At 41.4% G+C, this 15,137-nt stretch overlaps 1 long non-coding RNA gene across 3 annotated transcripts in view; it reads right to left on the reverse strand.

Annotated features, from left to right (window-relative positions):
- Positions 1-307: 307 nt before the first annotated feature.
- LOC144577437 (uncharacterized) overlaps positions 308-15,137 on the reverse strand; it is a 32,738-nt gene continuing 17,908 nt past the window's right edge. For 2 of the 3 annotated variants that reach the window (XR_013521352.1, XR_013521351.1), the window contains 3 exons: positions 2,816-3,009; positions 1,616-1,735; positions 308-1,071 (listed from right to left, as the gene is read on the reverse strand). This is a non-coding gene — a long non-coding RNA (uncharacterized LOC144577437). Of the gene's footprint in view, positions 1,072-1,615; positions 1,834-2,815; positions 3,010-15,137 lie in introns of all 3 variants that reach the window. The other variant, XR_013521353.1, reaches the window with a different exon arrangement.

Raw genomic sequence — 15,137 nt, forward strand, 5'->3', positions numbered from 1 at the left:
CGTTATGCCCCCAGCTAAATGGCAATATGCCTAGGTTATTTATCTTAATTTAACAACAATCGAGCTATTGTAAAACCCTCCATACAGTATCTTGCAAAGAGAAGATACTGAATAGAATTAGATGGTGATACGAAGGAAGCAAGATGAAATAAAAATAAGATACTGTAAAGATGTTATCATAAAGACTTTGCCAGAACTTTTTTCATAAATATTTTAAGACTATTTTATAAATATGACTACTAAATTCATAATCTTATAAATTTTAAAAATTAAATATATTGAAAAGAGCAACAGAAAGTATATCAACTTTGCTAATTTTATGTAACTTTATTTGTAGTTTTTTAAATAATCCACTTCTTCCCAATAAACCAAAAGGGCTTTCAGATCAGATCCACGTTTTGTTTTGTTTTTTTCTTTCTAACTTTCAACATTTCATTTTGAGCACAGGAAGTCATTTTCATTGGTGCTTCAGAAATATCACTTACTGGTAAAGATGAATGAGTATTCAGTTATGAATAAGTTGTCAGAGATGTCTCTCATGTGTGAGACTGTTCCATTTCCCAGGGATTTCTCTCATTTCTGTAGTAGGGTGTATGACAGCCCATATGGAGTCTACAGCTAGAATCCAGACTGTGTGTGTGATACGGAGATAGATGTCCCACACCTACTTCCTGGTTTTGGAACATGAGGAAGTCACTCAATTGGACTGTAAAAATTTAAATCTGTATTTGTTTAATCTTGCAGAATGTTTATTTTTAACCTCATTATTTTAAAAAAATAAAACAGATACAAGGCTGGGCATGGTGGCTCACACCTATAATCCCGGCACTCTGGTAGGCCAAGGCAGGTAGATCACCTGAGGTTGGGAGTTTGAGACCAGCCTTACCAACAGGGAAAAACCCCATCTCTACTAAAAATGCAAAAATAGCTGGGCGTGGTGGCACATGCCTATAATCCCAGCTATCAGGGAAGTTGAGGCGGGAGAATCGCTTAAACCCAGGAGACAGAGGTTGTAGTGAGCCAAGATCATGTCATTGCAGTCCAGCCTGTGGAACAAGAGCAAAACTCCATCTCAAAATAAATAAAATTAAAACAGATACAAAAGACAGGTGAAACAAATGTACAGCCTAATGAATTATTATACGTCCAACTTTGTTATAACCAACACCAAAGTCAAGAACTAGAACTTGGACAGCTATCCCAGCAGCCCTCCACATATCCTGTCTCAATTACAGTCCCTTCCCTCCATTCTTACCCTCCATCCCAAGAAATTGCTATCCTGACTTTTATAGCAGTGGTTCTCAAAGTGTCTAGAAGCTTGATAGAATAGCAAATGATGGGACCCTGTAACACACTTGCGAAATAAAAAACTCTTGGGGTGGAGCCCAGCAATGCATGTTTTAAATTTGTTTCCAGTTGATTCTCATCAATATTTAAAGTTTGAGAACTACTGTTTTATAGGAATTACTTCCTTCTTTTCCTTTGTCATTTTATCACTAAACTATGTATTCTTAAACACTAGTTTATTCCTGTCCATTTAAAAAATTTTGTTTCTTTTAAGTCTCTTTCAATATAAAGTTTTTCCCTTCAGCCCCTTCTTTTCCTTACAATTTACCTGTTAAAGAATTCAGGCTGTTTGACCTGTATCATTTTCCACAGTTTGGCCTTTGCTGATTGTATACTCGTGGTGGAGTTCAACAGATGCTTCTGTCCTCTATTTCCTGCCAATTGGCAGCTGGATCCAAAGGTTAATTGGACTTCAGTTTGATCTCACTGGCAAGACTACAGGTGGTGTTCTGTTCTTTCAATCAGGAGGCACATAATGTTTTCTGTCTGCCTGCGATGTTAGAAGCTCTTGATAATGCCTAAATCCCTGAATTCAAAAGATTACAAAGTGGTGATGTTCTAATTCTATTATTTATTTTTCATTTATTAGCTAAATTCCCCCCCTTTTTTTTTTTTTTTTGAGACTGAGTCTCACTCTATTGCCCAGGCTGGAGTGCAGTAACACAATCTCAGCTCACTTGTAACCTTTGCCTCCCACATTCAAGTGATTCTCCTGCCTCAGTCTCCCAAGTAGCTGAGATTATAGGTGCCTGCCACCACGCCCAGCTAATTTTTGTATTTTTAGTAGAGATGGGGTTTCATCATGTTGGCCAGGCTGGTCTCGAACTCCTGAGCTCAATCGATCCATCCACCTCAGCCTTGCAAAGTGCTGGGATTACAGGCGTGAGCCACCTCACCCAGCCTAAAATACTTTTATTGAGAGATGTTTCCTTCACTTACTGTTCCAGTGGTACAATTTACATAGAAAATACGAGTAAATGCTTAACTCCTATTTTTTTAAACCAGTTTTCAAGATAATCAATTATTTCCCCATCAACCTCCAAAGACAGCCAATTATTTTTAAGTAGCATTTTAGATTCATGGATTTAAACATATCTGATAGGATTTCAATCCACTGCAGTTATTGTCATTATTGAAGCTCAAATCCTACCATCATGGGCTAAAGATGCCACTTCAAGTTGGTTCCTGGGTCCTTTTGAGAGAACTATTTGGAGTAACAGTATGTTCCAGGTTCATTTGGTACATTTCCTACCCCAAGTCACTTCTTTAAGAAGTCCTGGCTTCTTTCAGAGTGAATAGATATTTCAAGACCATAATCTAAGTTCTCATGGAGCCTGTTTTGACTGGGTAGGACATTGTTTTTAGGCCTTTTCAATTGTCAAAATTATAAGTGTTATAAGTTATTTAGTGGTGTGTAACTAATTACTGCAAAACATAGCTTCTTAAAACAACAATAAACATTTATTGCCTCAAACAGTTTCTGTGGGTCAGGAATCCAAGAGTAGCTTACATGGGTGGTTCTGAAGTCATCTGAAGGTTTGGCTGGACTGGAAGATTCACTTCCAAGGTGGTACACTACAAACCTGGCACGTTGGTGCTGGCTGTTGGCAGGGCTCTCAGTGGCTCACCATGTGGGCCTCTCCTCAGGGCCACTTGAATGCTCTAATGTCCCCAGAAGCAAGTGATCAAAAAGAACAATGCAGAAGCCACAATGTCTTTTATGATCTAGTCTTAGAAGTCACGCCCTGTCCATCTCATGATGCTCTATTGCTTACACAGGTCAGTGAGAAGGGAGGAAACTATGTAAGGACATGAACATGCAAAGGAGAGAAATACTGGGGACCATCCTGGAGGCTGGTTGATATTTAAAGATAAAGTATCTGCAGGGTGTCATGGCTCATGCCTGTAATCCCAACACTTTGGGAGGCCATGAGTTTGAGACCACCCTGGGCAACATATTATATTATAAAAAATAAAAATAGCTGCATGTGGTGGTATGCATGTAATCCCAGCTACCTGGGAGGCTGAAGGCAGGAGGATCACTTGAGCCCAGGAGGTCAAGGTTGCAGTGAGCTGTGACCGTGTTATTGCACTCCAGCCTGGGCAACAGAGTGAGACCCTGACTCAAACAAACAAACAAAAACCTCATGAATTCAAGTCATGAATGATCCTTCCAAGTCACATTCAAGACTCAGGGTTTTTACTTAATTTATTCCATATTATATGTATAACTCTTTTCATACTAAGAATCCTAGCAATTAGAATATCTCGCAATTGCCCATCTATTTTTATGTTGCTTTGGGTATCTGAAGAGGCAAACACCAAGATGGGATTAAACATGCAAGAGCTTTTGGTAGGGAAACATTTGAGAAGGGCAAAGGGAAGAAAACAAGAATAGCAGGGATCCAGTTTTATGTCGAACACTGAGAAAAGGACTGAAGGAGGGAAATAGATCTGTAGAAAGTGCCCTAGACTGCAGCTCAGTTCTCAGAAACCATTGTCCAGGTGGAGGGAACAGTAACCTGCCTCCGATAGGAGTAGGTTTGCACTAATGTACTGCCCTGCTCATTCAATGGCTGGAAGCAGCCCTGGGGGAATGGTCCCACTGCCAACTCAGTAGATGAAGGGGGTGGGTCCAGAGGCTGGAAGCTGGGACTGTCACTCAATTATGCTTCAAAGGCGGCAGATCTGAGGGGTGTATTTCCCAGGGTGCTACTGCTTGATCTTATATACAACAGACTCAGTGTAACAATACCAATCCCACCACCACTGAGATGATCCCTGAAAAGGGTTAAGATGCTTTTATACATGCTCTCTCCAAACCCCACTCCCTTGCCTTATAAAATATTTTCACATATTTAAGGTGGCAGAATTGGACCATCATATACTGTATTCTCTCCTTTTAACCCTCATTTCAAGGCATCTGATTTTTTTTTTTGAGACGGAGTCTCCCTCTGTCACCCTGGTTGGAGTGCGGTGGTACAATTTCCACTCACCGCAAACTCCACTTCCCAGGTTCAAGTGATTCTCCTGCCTGAGCCTCCAGAGTAGCTGGGATTACAGGTGCCTGTCACCAGGCCCAGCTGATTTTTGTATATTTAGTAGAGGTGGTGCTTCACCATGTTGGCCAGGCTGGTCTGGAACTCCTGACCTCAAATGACCCACCCACCTTGGCCTCCCAAAGTGCTGGGATTACAGGCATCAGCCACTACACTAGCCCTGACATCTGAATTTTTACAAATCCTTCTGTCAGGCTAAAGTTATACACATCCTTTCCCTCTACCCTTACCATAATCAGTAGAACTTACACTGATTTTACTGTATCTGTTCATATTTGAGAAAGGATCTGGCCTCACATGTGACCTCAAAAGCTAGAGTTAGATGATCCATAGTTAATCTGACAGCTCAGTAGGTGGAAGCATGACCTGTGCCCATCTTCCTATGCTAGGGTAACTCACACTCCAAGGCCCAAAGCAGGCGTGCAAAATCTATGTGAATTTTTTAGCTAAAATAGAGGACTTGGAGGAGGATATGTCATGGATCTCCTTCCATGACCCACAGACATCAGGAGAGTGGGAGGGTCAGGGGCAGAGTGTGGTCCAACCCTTCTGCTGCATTAGAGGCACCTCAGTGGAAAAGTTTGAGAAGCATTGATCTAAATACAACGCAGGTATTAGAGACAATTTTTCAGGTTTTCAAACATAATTTAAATAACAATAAGTGAAGATTCATTAAGAAGCCGATACTGCAGAGCAATTATTCCAAGAGCCCAGGCTTTAATCTGGGATTGTCTTCCTGTCCCTTCCCTATTCATGACCCCAGAGTTTTCACAACACAAAACAGCTCTGTGAATCAGTTAAGTACACAGAGACAATTTCAGGCAAACTCACATGCATGACAAGAATCCCATTAAGATTCCCAAAGATGAGAACCCTCTGCAAGAAAGTGCCATTGAATTTTTTGATAATTCCCCCTCAGATGAATACATGGAAAAATTACGAAGGATTTATTCGGCTTCTGGTATGAGAACTTCTGATTCCCCTTTTCTCTCATTTCCTTGATCTTCACCAAAAAATCAATGATGTTGGCCTTGCAGTTGCTGGTGACTTGGTTCAGTGTGCCCACCAGGCTGCAGTGGAGACCACTGTGGGGAGTCTTGGTGGGCAAGGGACACTCTCCCGGCATAGAAGTGACAACTACCTAGACAGAGAAATCCACGGTCAGAGTCCTCATGTCCACTCCTGGTCTAAATCCCATCTTGCCCCTTAGATTAAAGAAGAAGAAGGAAAAGGATAAAATAGCAAACGGGCTTCTGGCTTTGGCTCTTAGTTTCTCCTCTGGGCAATACTCTTCCCACTCAAACCAGACACCTCCCACCTGCCAAGGAAAATCTGGTGCTAAAATATAATCAGACTTGTCAAAAACAGAACATGGGGTGATTATTTTAATTACAAAATTTTTTCATTTCCCAAGAAGAGCTTTTGCCAGTAGATTCCTTTAAATAACCAAGTCCCTTGGCATGTTTAGAAAGAGATATGATTGACAATGCATGACACATGTAGAGCTTTTTCGGAAACAGATCCCATACAGGTCACTGGGGTGACCTTGCCACGTAAGGACAACAGAGATCTAGGTGAACCAAGATGGTATTAAAATAGCGTTTCTCGAATCAAAGTGGAGAGAAGCCATCTTTGAACATCCAATATCTGATCCAAGTGTTGTGAAAACAAAGCTCTGTTCTTTAACCAATGTTTCTTCAATTCAATTTGGCCTACAGTTGCAATCTTGTGCAGGGCCTAGGAGTTTAAGCCCCAGAGATGGACTGCCTGGATTTAAGTCTCAGTTATGACACTTACCAATGTTATGACCTTGAGGAAGTTATTTAACCTCTTTGAGCCTCTGTTTTCTTATCTGGAGAATGAATTGATATGAGCATTAAATGTGGTGCTATAGTAAATGTGGTAACATATGTAAGACTCCATCTGCCTGTCATGCACTAAGTTATTAACTATGTTAATGCCTGTTAGATGAGCAGGATGCCATCCCACAGGCCCAGCAAACAGGAGGACAGATGTCCTCTTGTATTCTGATTACAGGATCCTTGCACCAGGGGAGGGCTTGCAATGCAGCTTTTCCTGGTATCTAACTGGCACTGATAGCGCTATTCTGTATTAGTTAGACTAAATTCCAAATTGCTGTTTCTAGCTAACATCTCCTTAAACTTCGAATGATCAGTATCAAGCAACTCATCCAGAATGTCAATTTTTATAGGGCACTAGCTCTTCCAAGTGACTCCGTGGAGATGTTTGTTAATTAAAATCAGAAAGTCTTCCTGTGATCTATCAAGGATTTTCTATGACTAGAGCAATTGGAAACAATTGTTTAAAATTGTTTTTAAAATGTCCTGGTTAAAAATACCTCGTAACCTATTGCAATCATTCTCAAAATGCGGTTTCTGGAGCAGACTCACCTGGGAACCAGTTAGAAATGCAAATTCTTAGGTCCCACCCCAGACTTATTAAAACATGGCAATCTGTGTTTTCATAAGCTCTCAGGGGTGACACTGATTCATAGCACTGATGGCATATGGATTCATGCTTCCCACTGCACACCCCGCTCCATTCCTGAGAGATCCCATTCATGAAGCAGAGCATTGCTTCCATTGGGTCTGGATGAAATCTCAGAACCCTTTACAACACAGTGCCGTAAGTCGCTACAAATCCATCTAAGTGTGCATGTCTGGTCAGGGTGTGGTGTTCTGAGGTCTCAATTAAGCATTCATTCAACTACCTGAATTTCTCCTGGAGGAAAATATGGCCCTACCTAAATAGGGTAGGAGACCCCCTCTAGACAATAAGAAAGGAATTTCTGAACTTTTATAACCAAATAACATCTCTAACATATGCACACTCAGTCACTACAGCATATGAAAATTTCCCAATTAACAACATAGGCACAATGTCTGCCATGCAGGCTCTTGCCAAAGAGCCCAATCTCCATGTAATTGCCATTCAAACCCTGTCAAACCTTGTTAAACATCCAATTGAGGAGTATGAAAGGCACATGCTATCTACCTATTTATCTGCTTCTAGTTATTAGAATATGCTACCTTTTATAAAAAGCTAGATGACAAAAAATTGAACTTTGTCCCCCTTGGGCTGTTCTTCTCTCCAAATAAAACCATCTTTTGAAAAAAATACTTTGCAATGACTTTCAATAGTACATAAATGCAATAAGTCAATTAAAGAAAAAAATAGAAAATCAAAAGTTGGCTGAATTACGGGGATTCACATATACCAGGACTCTCCGAGAATGTGGTTATTGTGGTTAAGCATTCTTCTTAGCTCTAAGCTATAGAGATATATGGTAGGTTAAATAAAATTATCTGGGTAATGAAATGTGTTTCCATTCTTCTGATGAGACTTTTTTTTCTGAATATAGATACCAAGAGTCATACATGCTGTTACCATATTTGCTTTCCTGTTAGTCTATACGCCTTATGAATTTCTCCTTTTACTTACTTTATCTGAAACCTCAGTCATCAATATTCAGTGTAAATTGGCAATAGAGGACAAGATCAATCCATATGTAGACCTGTCCTGTTTTATTGCTGTTGGTTTGTTGTGGTGGTTCATTATTTGATGCATGGAACTTTCAACGGTTTCTTTTTTAAAAATGAAACTTCATTTATCTTTTACCATATTGCCTAATACATTGGAATTAGCTTGCTACAAATCTTCATTGAATGAGGTTACTTCCTTAATAGCATTTCTGACAGATGGCCATTGCTGTTAATAACAGCAGTTGACATCCTAGGAATTTAAATATTCAAAGCAATTCAACAAGAATTTATTTAGTAATCTATTATGTGTCATAAATGGTGTGGCTTGAGCTTCAAGGCATGCTAGGAGGTCCCATTTGCAAAGAGAACTTGAACGGAAACCAGCCAGGACCACAACCCCATCTGGGCCAAAGTCCAAAACCAAGAAGTCTGATCTGGTAGAATGGGACACGAGGCAGGGCTTCCAAGAAACAAACAGCACTTGTTCTTAGAGGTCATGTCTGAGTCCAAGAACAGAGATAACTATTTGGATTGCTGGAAGTTATGATTGGCCTCATGACAGAGAAAGAGACTGGCAGAAGCTAGGTGAATTCATGGCTTCTATTCATGGCTGGACTTCAGTTCTATTGGAAATCTGGAATGGATAGCAGGTGGTTGAGGCTATGGAGGATGAATATAATGGGATGTGTATGTTGCTGTCCAAAAACTAATTTCCTCTTCAAGTAAATTAGACACTGGGTATAGGGCTACAGATTACTTCCATGATCCACTGTGGCATACACCATTATCTACCTTCCAACATCCAGGACTTCACTTTTTCCTGTTCTGGGCAGCAGTGTGTCCCACCCTAGGCAATGGGTTGTAAAAGGACTAAAGTACACGCAGGGCAGTCTTTTACCCTGATTTCTTAGCCTCCCTTGCAGCAGCCGGTGCCACGTGGCTCAGCTGTAACCAGGAAGACAGAGGGGAACTTGGTTGGAGATACTTTTGGGAAAGCTTTTATTTTTCTGCTAAAAGAAACAGGACTGGTGCAGCCCTTTGCCCTTTCTTTATGACTTTCCTGCAAACTTGTAACCAGCAAGAAAAGGCCAAGTAAACCATAGAGATGCCAGCTCCGCCATCATTGAACCACAAAACTAATGTTAGCAGCCACATATGTCCTGACTGCTGCTGTGTAAGAATTATAAGCCCATTTGTTTAAGCCATCAATAGATATTCTGTTATTCACAATGGAAAGCATTCCTAACACCCCTACTTCCTATGGAGATGGAAACCTGACCTCGATTACCTTCAGAGACCATATGACGGAAGATGGGAATGGACATGACACTCTGTGCCACGGGCTGAAGTCATGGAAATGTGGGTGGCAGTGATTCTGGCCTAAGGACCTTGTAATTTCATTTGAGTGAGCAAACTTAGGATGGGGTCTGATCACATCCCACATGAGTTGTTTGCTGTAGCTCAGAAGACCATATTTTAAGATAAACATTATTTGAGATAAGTCTAGGACAGTTAAGATACTGGAAAACTGTCATGCAAGAAATGGTTGAAGTAATAGAATTCTAGCAATGGGAATGTGGTTTAGAGAAAGCATTCCTACATTAGGAATTCCTTCATTACATACTTTACCCTCACTATACTAAGTGGCAGTCTAATGGGACAGAGTCATAGCTGGTCCTTAATCTGTGTTCCAGCCCTTGCTAGCTATCCGATCTTGACAAAGACCTTAAACCTCACTACCTCTCAATTTCTTCATTCCTTTTTTTTGAAACGGAGTTTCACTCTGACACCCAGGCTCGAGTGCAGTCGTGCAATATCGGCTCACTGCAACCTTTGCTTTTCAGGTTCAAGTGATTCTCCCACCTTGGCCTCCCAAGAAGCTGGGACTACAGGCGCGCACCACGACACCCAGCCAATTTTTGTATTTTTGGTAGAGATGAGGTTTCACTGTGTTGGCCAGGCTGGTCTCGAACTACTGACCTCAAGTGATCCTTCTGCCTTGGCTTCCCAAAGTGGGATTACAGGAGTGAGCCACCATGCTTGGCCAGTTGGTTTATTCTTAAAATGGGGACAATAATAATACTTGCCATATGTATTTATATACGTGTGTGTGTATATATATATATATGTATGTGTGTGTGTGTGTGTGTGTATATATATATATATATATATATATATATAATGAAATAATCCATGTAATGCATTTAACTCAATGCCTGGAGTACACTAAATCATCATTAAATACCATTTATATTATTTCAAGAAGTAGCTAAGTACATGGACTCTGGGTTCTGAATACCTGGGTTTAAATCTTGCATTCACTACTTACTGCCTATATGATCTTGATGAAGTCTCACTTTTCTCATCTGTAAAGTGGGAGTAATGATAGCACTGAACGGATAGTTGTGAAAATTAATTCAAATCGTGCATGTAAAGCACTTGGCATGGTTAAATACTCAGTAAATGCTGACTATTATTAGGTATACTGTGAGCGAAATAAAAGATGTATAGGACCTACTTCTTGTTTGCAAAGTGGTTATTATGTTAGTTTCTAAAAAGTAATGAGAGGCAGGGTGCAGCAGCTCACACCTGTAATTCCAACACTTTAGGAGGCTGAGATGGGAGGATTGCTTGAGCCCAGAAGCTTGAGACCAGCCTGGGAAATATTGTGAGACCCCATATTTATAAAAAAAATCATGGTGGCACATGCCTATAGTCCCAGCTACTCAGGAGGTTGAGGTGAGATCACTTGAGCCCAGGAGGTAAAGGTTGCAGTGAGTTGTGATTGTGCCACTGCACCCCAGCTTGAGTAACAAAGCAAGACCCTGTGGTCTCAAAAAGAGTAATGAGAATTAAATAATGATGTACAAGCATGAGAAAATGAGGGAGGGGAATAGTCACTGAGGATGGAAGGGTCAGGGATAATCCCATGGAGGAAGTCGGATTTAAGGTGGGCCCTGTGTGATAGGTAGAGTGGGGATACTCATTATATTTTTCTTCAGTTTTTAGGAGACTGCTTTACACATGTCATTTATTCTTCCTTCTTCTGGCCTAATCTTCCTGGATAAAGTGAGTATTTTAATAATGTGATTTAGGAAAACACAACATGCAAAAGAGGGTAACCCTGATTTCATAATTGCTCATTCAAACAAATCTGATGATACTTTAAAGATCATTTGCACAATGTGCAGTTGAGACCATGTCTATAGCAAAAATATATAAATAAAAACGAAAAGTAAAAGAGTACAGGGACTGGTATCAAGAAGTATTAGGCATATGATCCTGTATACAAATTATGTTTAGCAGTGATGACAACAGAGATATATGTAGGATACAGGTACTGGGTATTTTCTGTGAAATATGGATTATACTTTTGGAAAGGAATCTATCCAGAGTTCTCTGAAATAGGCCGGGAGTGGTGGTTCATGCCTATAATCCCAGCACTTTGGGAGGCTGAGGCAGGCGGATCACCTGAGGTTAGGAGTTCAAGACCAGCCTGGCCAATATGGTGAAACTCCATCTCTACTAAAAATACAAAAATTAGCCGGGTGTGGTGGTGTGTGCCTGCAGTCCTAGCTACTCAGGAAGCTGAGACAGGAGAATTACTTGAACCTAGGAGGTGGAGGTTGCAATGAGCTGAGATCACGCCATTGCACTCCAGCCTATGCAACAGAACAAGACTGTCTTAAAAAAAAAAGTTCTCTGAAATAAACAAAGACATTTCTATTTCTAGAACAAGGAATATTGGCTTCAAAGGCTTCAGTAGGAGACTCAAGACTTTTTCTAACTTGGCCATCCCTATGTTGCTAAGCTTATCTCTCAACATTCTTCAAACACTCACAGACTCTGGCACTGGGCCAGTCTCCTTGGGGTCTCCCAAATGCATCCTGCTCCCTTACTGGGCTTGTTACCAGCCAGTGCCTGTCACAGAGTAGGTGCTCCAAAACCAATGGCCAGAACCACATCCATTTCTTACATGTGCTGTTTTGGCAGCCTGGAATCCTTTTCTTTGACATCTCTATTTAGCTAAAGCTTGTGCATGCTACATGAGGCCATTTCCTATCATGTGAGTCCTTACTTATCTTTCCCTTCTCTAAACCACAGCAGTTGTCATTTGCATCACTGATGGGAACAACTATGTGCCTTCCAACTACTGGGCTTCTGCAGCCATTTCTCTGGTCCCAACCACCTCTCAAGTTTTGCTTTCCCTTTTCCAGTATGATCTAGGTTTTCCAGGCAGAGAGAGCAACATGAGCAAAGCCCTGAGACCCAAGAGAACATGATATTCAGGGAACAGTTTGTAGGTCAGTGATGTTGATGGCCAGACCCCTAAGAAAACATGCCTAAAAAGCAGAACCTAAACCGGTTTCCCCATAGCCAAAATCTCTTCATGATAGTTTTGCTTCAAGAACACAGTAGTCTATTACAGTGTGACCATATTCTCTGGAACACTTGCTGGAAATCTCAAATCTTTTTTTTTTTTTTGAGACGGAGTTTTGCTTTTGTTACCCAGGCTGGAGTGCAATGGCGCGATCTTGGCTCACCGCAACCTCCGCCTCCTGGGTTCAGGCAATTCTGCCTCAGCCTGGAAATCTCAAATCTTAAACAATTGTGGCACATCAGTCTATTAAGCTCAGTGGCTTTCTACCTAACACCTCTACTTCAGGGCTGGCAGCATCCTAACTAGAAGGCTGCTGAACTAGAGACATTAATTTTCCTTTCTCCCAAGAAGATGATACGTGAATGCTGTGCCCTTCCCTCATGATCCTAACATTCTGTTACAAGGCTGAGCTTTCTCTGATTTGTGATTGACAAGTTTGCCACGGGTGATAACTAGCCTAATCACTTGCCTTACAGATGAGAACTGAAGCCATTTGAAATGTATCCCTCTATCACTGAGTTCTAACTACAGTTTCTTCTTAGGATGCACAAGAGTTATTCCTCAAAGATGTTATCTGTGCCATTTATTTTGCCCTCTAGCACTTCAACCTTCAGCACCACATCACAGTTTATTTGCATGCCAGGTGTTAGATAAACAGACATTTGAATTACGAGCAACTGGAGACTATTAGTGAATTTTCTCTCTTTTTCATTTGAATTATCTCTTTCTAAAATGTATTCTAGGTTTTGCTGACATGTTGTTTTGGAGAATTACTGGAAGGTTGTGAGTAGGAACTATACAACACACTGGCTTTACCTCTAGGTTATAGGAGAGTGATGACTTTCCTCTGTATTCCCAGAGTCTTATACTGAGCCTGGGCCTTACTACATTCTCTATAAATGTTTAGTGAATAAATTTTGTGATGGATTAAAGATGGCTACATATTCTTTACTGCATAGGCAGGTGATATAATGGCTGGATCAACAGAATATGGCAGAAGTAATGTTATGTAAATTCCTGGGCCCTGGAAGCTCCTACTTTCTGTCCTTTAGAACACTTTCTCTGGAAGCCCTGACATGTAAGTCTGAATACCCTGAGACTGTTTTGCTGGAGAAGCCAGTTCACAGTCCCAGAAGAGTTCAGCCTTCCATACATCTGTCAAGGTGCAGAGGGGTGAGTGGAGCCTGCAGACTGTTAGCAGAACACCACTTGGAACAGAAGAATTACTGGCTGGTCCCTGCCAGAATTCCCTAACCCACAAAATCTGTGATATAATAAAATTATTACTTTTTAGCCACTTAAGTTTTAGATTACTTTGTTATATAACCATAAATAACCAGAACAAAATCCTGATGGGGGATCCATGTATACTATTCAGCACGCAGAGATCAACTTGCGTATTCATAGCTACTGTTCACCTGACCAGAGCAGGATGATACACAGGTGAGGACAGTTTAGCTGATTTACCACAAGTAGTGGAGGCCAGTGTGTGCTGTTTCTCATTTTGTGTGTTCTTGGGCAACATAGACGAGAGAACCTGACCAACCTCAGGACACAGATTTCAAATAGGATTATATCCTATTTGAGTACTTTAGACTCAAGAGGACTGAGCCCTCATAATTCTTTCTTCTGATTATTGGAAGAGTTCATCACTCAATAGAACTAACATTTCTAATAGAATAGGATTAGATGGAAATTAGATATAAGACCAAAAGACTCTTCATGGTAATGACAGAGTGAGAACCACTAGACTAAATAAACATAAAAACAGAAGGCAGATGCATTTCCTCTCTCACCCAAATGGTAGGTCCTGAGAAATATAGCTGCAAAAAAAAAATTAGAAATATAGATGGGATGAAGTATAAGAGAAATCTGAGCACACAGGGGAGGAGGGCCAATGAAAATTCCTACATTCTGTGTGTACTTGAAATCTCTGATTCGAAGAAGATCCAAGATGGCCAAATAGGAACAGCTCTGGAGTGCAGTTCCCAGTCAGAGTGCAGAGGGTGAGTGATCACCTCATTTCCAAACGAGTTTTTACTGCCCACAGATCAGGAGATTTCCGGGTGGAAAAGCACCACGAGTCTCCAGCATGGCTGTTTCAGCTGGCGGAGTGGGTCTCTGCACAAAAACTCACACAAATCTGGATAGCCATTTCAACTGGCACCTGGAATGCCTGGGAGACAGAGTCACCCATTCAACTGAAAAAAAGGGGGCTGAAACAGGGAGCCAGGTGATCTGGCTCGGAGGGTCCCACCCTCAAAAATACCAGCAATCTGAAACGCTCTGGATTGAGAGTTTTACAGCAAGCACAGCTGGACCTGGGACAGTCCAGCTTTGTGGGGGGGAAGGGTGTCCATCATTACTGAGGCAGTCCACCACTACTGAGGCAGTCCGCCATTACCAAGCCAGTCCGCCATTACAGACACAGTCTGCTATTATTGAGGCAGACCGCCATTACCAAGGCAGTTCTACCTATACCCCTATAAACAAAATCACCAGGAAGTTCACACAGCAGCTGGGCAGAGTCCATCACAGCTCAGCAACATCTCTGCTGGCAGACTATGACTAGGCTACCTCCTAGCTGGGCAGGGCATCTCTGAAAAAAGGCAGCATCATGTCAGGAACTTATAAATAAAGCCCAACCTTCCCAGGACAGAGCACCTGGGGAAAGAAAGGCAGTTATGAGTTCCGCTGCAGCAGAATTAAATGTACCTGCCCAGCAGCTCTAAACGGAACAATGGAGCTCACAGCTCAGCACTTTAGCACCTATAAGGAATAGACTGTCTCCTCAAGCAGCTCCTTGACCCCTGTATATCCAAAGAGACACCTCACAAAGGAGAGCTC

The sequence above is a fragment of the Callithrix jacchus genome, chromosome 8, assembly GCF_049354715.1.
Source record: "Callithrix jacchus isolate 240 chromosome 8, calJac240_pri, whole genome shotgun sequence".
In the NCBI taxonomy this organism is placed as follows: domain Eukaryota; kingdom Metazoa; phylum Chordata; class Mammalia; order Primates; family Cebidae; genus Callithrix; species Callithrix jacchus.